This window comes from Syngnathus scovelli, chromosome 18 (assembly GCF_024217435.2).
Source record: "Syngnathus scovelli strain Florida chromosome 18, RoL_Ssco_1.2, whole genome shotgun sequence".
NCBI classification, from domain to species: Eukaryota; Metazoa; Chordata; class Actinopteri; order Syngnathiformes; family Syngnathidae; genus Syngnathus; species Syngnathus scovelli.
Window position 1 is genome coordinate 3,893,087 of NC_090864.1, and position 6,914 is coordinate 3,900,000.

At 45.6% G+C, this 6,914-nt stretch overlaps 1 long non-coding RNA gene across 1 annotated transcript; it reads right to left on the reverse strand.

The window, feature by feature from the left end:
* Positions 1-798: 798 nt before the first annotated feature.
* Positions 799-3,284, reverse strand: LOC125986015 (uncharacterized). The gene is made up of 2 exons (XR_007487526.1): positions 2,916-3,284; positions 799-1,336 (listed from the first exon to the last, which is right to left on the reverse strand). It is a non-coding gene; the product is annotated as an uncharacterized lncRNA (long non-coding RNA).
* Positions 3,285-6,914: the final 3,630 nt, after the last annotated feature.

Below are 6,914 nucleotides of genomic sequence, written 5' to 3' on the forward strand. Positions count from 1 at the left end.
GGAACGACTCTCGCACCTTAAAATTGTTACTAAATAGAAATCAAGCCATCAATGTGTAAATTGGGATATTCACTGATCTCCTTCTGACCCCCTTTGGTTAGTTTGAAAATATTTATCTTTGAAGTCAGTCCACTGGATGCAAGTTCACGGCGGGATTCACAGCCTTTCTTTTTTTTTTTTGTATTATCTTAAGAAGTGTTACTTGTGGATTCACCATCACACACTCCCTTCCATTGTAAACTTTAACTTTTAATGCTCCGTTGGAGGGATTTTTTTTTAGCTCTATGGCCGCTGATTACTGCAAGTGTGATGCAGCTCACACAGGAACGTGAAGCTGAGTATTGACAGTCACATCCTGACTGTGGTCTGATGTCAGCTCAGCGGTGGTAACAGAAGCTAGTGGTGGGAGGAAGGAAGGAAGGATGTCACACATTCTTTGCATGTGACATCTTGTTGGGCCTGAAAAGGCCTCAGCACCAGCGCCATCCTCTTGGAACTCCTTGTATTAACTCCCGGCTTGGAAAAAAAAAAGAACATGCTCCTCGTATGCGTTTGGCGGAATCCTCGCTTCGGCCCCCATGTCTGGAAGTGAGCCGTGCTTCGGCATACCAATGACGGAAACTAGTGGGAGATTCTCCTCCTTTGCCTTGCGCGCTGTGCTGCCGGCCACCCAGGTGTGACTACGTGATGGAGAAAAGTTTTGGCAAAAACTTTCTGCTGCTCTATTAAAACATTTTGTGTATTTGAATGGTTATTAAAGGTCATTTAGCGGCAGATACAGGAGATGGCGCTGTGGCGTGGTGTTCTTGAATTTTATTTTATATTAAATACAGAGTTGACATGACCTTTAGAGGTAGCTTCGTGTTGCCGTATATTTCACATCAGCAGCAGCAAGCTACGCTAATGGGGGCACCTGCTGTGCCTGCTTCCTGCTACCTGATTCCTATTCTCGGAAATTACTTCTGGAATATTAATTAGACTGTGAATTCTGCTGATCGCAGCTTTTTGTCATGCTTCAGACGTCCTGATTTTTTTTTAATTTTTTTTTTTACGTTGCCTGTTCGCAGTGATGACTGAAACAAGTGTGAACTGGACGAGACACCGCGACTGTAAAAACATTTTGTTCATCGTAAGATTATTTTTATTGACAGCCGCACACTTTTTCTAAGTGTTTTTTTTTGGGGGGGGGGGGCTAATTTGAAGTGAACTCAGCACAAGTGGCTGACTCGTTGTTTTGTGACCCTGTTTGTGTTGGATGAGCGCACCGTGCCTCTCTTGGGAGCAGCCTCCAGGCATCCCACAGATCTGACACGCAGCTCCGCACACATGCTCGACACTGAATGAGAGAGAGGAAGCGGGATTAAAAACAACACACAAGAAAAAAATTAATAAATCACCTCCCTAAGAATCTTGGCTGAATACATTAGTGAGAAATAAACATCATTCTACCGACAGAGAGGTCGGGTCAAAATAATGAAGGATGCTTAGGATATACTCAGGAGGAAAAGAGCCGAAAGTTGGAGCGGCTAATGTTGCGGCGGTGTGTAGCGAGCGTCTTTAAGAAAAGTGGCTACTACGCTCCACTCGGCGGGGTGTCTTAGAATAGACTCGAATAGAATCAAATCGAATCGAATAGAATGCCCTTTATTGTCATTTTACAACTAAGGGTGTTTTCACACCTGGACCCAAGAACCAAAGTCAGGCCTCTTTAAGTGGACCAAAAAGTGGACCAAGAGGAAACAAACTCAGTTCTTTTTGTGTTCACATTGTGAGTGTATTTCAAAGAGGACCGAGTTCTCTTTCTGGTTCAGTTCAGCCTTGATGGGGCCTCAGTCCTCTTTCTGTTCACACTAGGTCAGGTATGGGCAAACTACGGCCCGCGGGCCACATCCGGCCCACGGGACCGTTTAATCCGGTCCGCCAACCCTAAATAAATTGTATTATTAAACTTTTTTTTTTCGGTCATTTTGCCTGCAATGACTGTGTTTCCCCAATAGACGGGGAACCACTCGCCTGCGCATTTACTACCGGAAGCCGTGTCAGAAAGCTCGATGCACACTCACAAGTGCGTGTACGTACTCAGTAGTACAGAAATGCCGCACTCGCGCTCTATTTGTATCAGTGCCGAATTTAAAGCGTGGGCTGTGACGACAGCATTCTTGTAATTTGCGCGCCGAGCTTTCGGATACAGTTTTATTTTAGTATTTTATGAGAATCACTGATAGCAGTTTTTTAGGGATGGTTTTTTTTTTAATGCTGTTAATAAATGCATTTGTTTTCAAAAAACTTTTTTTGAATATCTATGCTTTACTACCTACTAAAGGCCAAAACCTTTTATGCAATGACCTTTACAGGTCGTTTATATTACTTCACACAAACACTGGTTCGGCCCCCCGGTCAAAATTTAGAACCCAATTCGGCCCGCAAGTCAAAAAGTTTGCCCACACCTGCACTAGGTCCTCTAGAGCAGTGTTTCCCAACCAGTGTGCCGCGGCACACCGGTGTCACGTGACAGATGTTCCGTGGGAAATTGTCCAACATTAAATACCGAGCGAATTGTAAACAGGATTACCAAACCACAGGTCAGTTTCCACAAGGCTAATCGTGCATGCGTGGCAAATCGGAGAATTTTGAGATTTCATGTACTCAATTTATGTGTGTGTTGCTGTTAGTGTTGGCTCGTGAGTGAACGATTCGTTCAAAAAAGGTTGGGAAACACTGCTCTAGAGCTCTCACACTCCCACTGCACTGCATTCTGGGTAGTTTATGATATCCCCTGACTCCCTACTTCTTCGCATTATATCTCGAGTAGCTAAATACTTTAGTTTTTTCACTTTCACTGCATTGTATAGAAGTTCTATCAAAACCGGCTGCTTTCATTCTCTCAGAAAATTCTTGAAATACTTTTGCATTACTGTGGGTCGTAGATAGTTGTGATTTAATGCTGTCGTCGTTCCAAATTTCCAAAAGACATTCCGTTTCGTCTTCTCCCCAAACTATGCCGCGTCCAGGTGCCGTGGCAGAACTTTGAACGGCACATGCTTCTCTACGTTTACTATCAGAACCACGGTCACGACCACGACTTGCTGCTGCCATACTTTGGATTCTCTGTTCTCTACAATTTTGTTTTTGCGCTTGCAGTCACGTGACCAATCTACGGCAAGCCAAGGAGGTTAAAATACAGTGCAAAAAGGCGAAGTGAACCCAGTGCGCTTTGTTTTCACAATGCACAGATTAGGTGAACCGTACCGTTGACTTTTTAGCGAACCGTACTGAGACCACCTCAGTACGGTTCGTTTTAAAGGGGTCTGAGTACGGTTGGCGTGTTCACATATGCACAAAAAATGCTGAGTCATCGATCTGAGTTCGTTTAGAGGGCTGAAAGGGACCAAGTGTGAAGACACCCTTAGTTGTACAACAAAATTCGGTCTTAGATGACAGAAGGCTTCGAAATGTCAAGTGAAGACTAGAAGATGAGAGGATGATGGAGGGGGTGTTTTTAGGTGGGGGTCAACCCTCCTCCCCTCCCCTGGGGGATCCCAGTGTAGGGTGCCATCCAGCAGAGGCCAGCATTAGTAGCCCCCCCTCCGCTTCTTGTTTTCTGTTCATTCATGCAGAGGAGCTGCAGCACCTTGCAGCGCAGAAACACTGATGTGCACAAATAACACCGGCGAGAGGGAGGAAAGAAAAACCTCAACATCGTGTGAGCGGAATATAGATGGCCGCTTTGAAAAGAAGACAGCTGGAGCACAAGTAATTGAGCAGGGTGTCTTAACAAACCTTCCCCCGTGTGGATCGCAACACAACCACCAGCCCCTCCCCAAAAAAGGTACGGGGGGGGGGGGGGGGGGGGGGGGGGGGGTTACCCTTCCGCTTTGACATGCGCTGTAATTAAAACCGCAGGTGGGACCCATAACACTGACCGACTGCTCCCAGTACGCAACAGGTACCATCTGCTTTGCCGAGGCCCATGCTCTTAAAGCGCCAGGGGTTAAAACAACAAAGCCCCGCCTCTTTTGATCGTAGCGCTACAGAGAAGAATATTCTCTGTGAAAAAGGCAAGGCACCTGGACGGACGCTGACCCGCATAAGCAGCATTGTGTTTCCCGATAACATTTTCCTGCCTACTGGGGAGAAAGGAGATCCTGCTGTGCCGATTGGTGCCGCTCCAGTACACGGCGGCGGTGGCGGCGGCTCTCGAAAAGCAAACGTGCTCAGTACACCTTGAAACGTGGCCCTCCTCGTGAGAGGACGAGTAATGCGGGTCACAGCGCATCGACTTATGATGGAGCCAGACATACTTGTAGCCATTTGAAATTAATTTGCAGTGTGAGGAGAGGCTTGCCACTCAGGGATAGGAAAAAAAAAAAGCTTATTTGTGAAGGACAGACTTTTTTTTTTTTTTTTTTTTTTTTACCCGAGGCGTTGGCAGATTGCAGACGTCTGTCTCGCCTCACTTGAGCGAGCGGTGCAAAGAGCCGGTATGGAGCAGCTCCCCCTACTGGTGGGGAGACTGACTCAAACTGCCTGCATTCAGAGAGCCACTATGACCTCATTGACCTTAATCCAGATAATGCAAGGGGAGGAGTCAAAATGACAGCACCGTGATTATCAATACCCAAATCTAGCATTTATTGATGGATTGAGATTCTGGCCTCTCATTCCCCACTGGCTTCTTTCTACCATCTTCTGCCAGACTTTTCTCCCACACTCCATCATCCCGCCCATCTGTTCTTTAGCCCACGTGCGTCACATCTCCGCCCCCCGCCAACTATCTCGACAGCGCCTCCTCCTCCTCCTCGGCTTCCTCCCTACGCCGTGCTCCATCACCTCTCCTCCGAGCCCAGCGAGAAACTCTCGGAAGTAGCCGCGGCGGAATTCTGATCAACCACTTTATGGTCAAAGAAAGCTGGCCAAAGTGCCTTTCCAATTCATCAATAGTTCCACCGGCTGTGGTTAACACCTATAACATTCGCATTACATGGAAGGAGATGGCGCCGAATAGCAAACCATGTGCCCGAGCGGCGACTTTCACTTTCTTCTTGTCTCGCCAGTCAAGTCAATCAAAATAAGGCCCTCTTTGATGCAGCCAATGAAAATGAATCAAAATTGGTAACTAGGTCATTTATACGGCCCAAAGCAAGTCTTTGCTTCCGTGCCTGCCTTTTTTTCCTCACATTGCTGGAGTGTGCGGAACATCAAGGAGATGAAAACACTCCACATCCTGTATATGGGGGAAGTGCTGCGCAGTGGGGGACTCCACCGAGAACGAATATAGCACAAAACCAAATTCCAAATATAAATCTATAGGAAAAGAAAGTCTAATGTTCATTTCAGCTCTTTTGGTTACAATATTATTGAGAGTTAACAACAAGTGAACCGAAATGAACTGAAACAAATTTAAGCTTATTAAGAAGCTTTCACTATTGAAGTGGAAGATTATTTCTGGTAGATTGGAGGTTGTCCAGCCATTTATTGACTCGCAGAAAGTTTAGCCTATAAAGAGCCGCCCAAAAGACGTTTTAGTCACAGTAAAATGCATTTTAATGAGGTGAATATAGTTCACAATCAAATGCTATTGATCGAAGCAGGAAAAAAAGGATTGTTTGGGAAAAGTCTATTAGAGAGCAGTAGCTTGATAGCCCATTTAAGGACTTTCATTTTCTTCTAAAAAGGAGAATCTCCCCCCTCCTCCCCAGTGTGTTACTGATAACATGTCATTTTGTCTGTTTGAGCAAAAAAAAAAAAAGTCTCTGAATAGGTGTGTCATGAGCACTGTAAAAAGTGTTTGAGTGAAGCTTCTCAGTCTCGCATCCTCATTCAAAAACACAACCTTCACCCAGCTCTTTGCAGATCTTCACAAGATGTGACCCTCGACCCCTGTTCAAATACAAGCGCAAACTCCCTCCGCCTGGTTTCATGCATGCGCTAGAAGTGACCATGAAGTTCGGAAAGATTTAGTCCGTTTGAAAAAATGGATAAACACTTTGAACCAAAACAAAACTGATGTAATTTCTTTTGTGTGTGTGTGTGTGTGTGTGTGTGTGGGGGGGGGGGGTCGCAATTTAAAACTGCAATTAAATCCAAAATACATATTCAGGAATTCCTGTTATTATCCACATATCTATAAAGGCTCATATAGATTTCTTATAACCAGCTAGGAAGAGAAAGCGAGAGTTCGGGGGGGCACAAATGCTTCACTTGCCCCCGGCGCTGGCACCTGACACCATCCGGGAAGTCCTTGTTTTTGTCTACTTTACTGCACTGGCTCGAGCCACCGGAGATATCCGCCATCAACTGTCATAACCTGCAGTGGACCTTGAATCAAGTACAAGATGAGGGATTTCTCAAGTCTGTGTGGAAAATCCTCTGAGAAGACCCTGGATGTGTGCGTACAATCTGGCAGCTCACTAAAAGCGCCTGGATGGAAACTTGCGATCCTAACAAAGGCATGGGTTTTAAAAATAGCTGTTAAAATTATAAGTGTAAATTTCCAAGATGCAGATTATGCCCAAGGCGCCCACATAGTTTTCTAACCAGATGCTGCTCTTTTATTATTTTTTTTATTTATTTATTATTATTATTTTTTTTTATGTACAGTCCATCAAGCCACAACAATGAGTTACTTTCTGCTATTTGTGCACAAGGTGTCTATTTTCTGTCTGACTCTCCAAAGTGGGTGTCTGGCCAGTGGGAGCGCAGCTGTGGGTGTGGATGCTAACAGGTCATCTAATTAGCGCCGCGCTCCGTCTGTCTAAGGGTTGCGACAGGACTGCCAGGCTGGTCTTTATCATCCAGTCTTGCCCCAGGCCTCTTTAGACACACACACAAAGTCCACAACCCAACAAACCGACCACAAACACACGGCCCGACCTTGAGGGGAGGCCGTTTTAATTGTAACATTAGCCGAATCC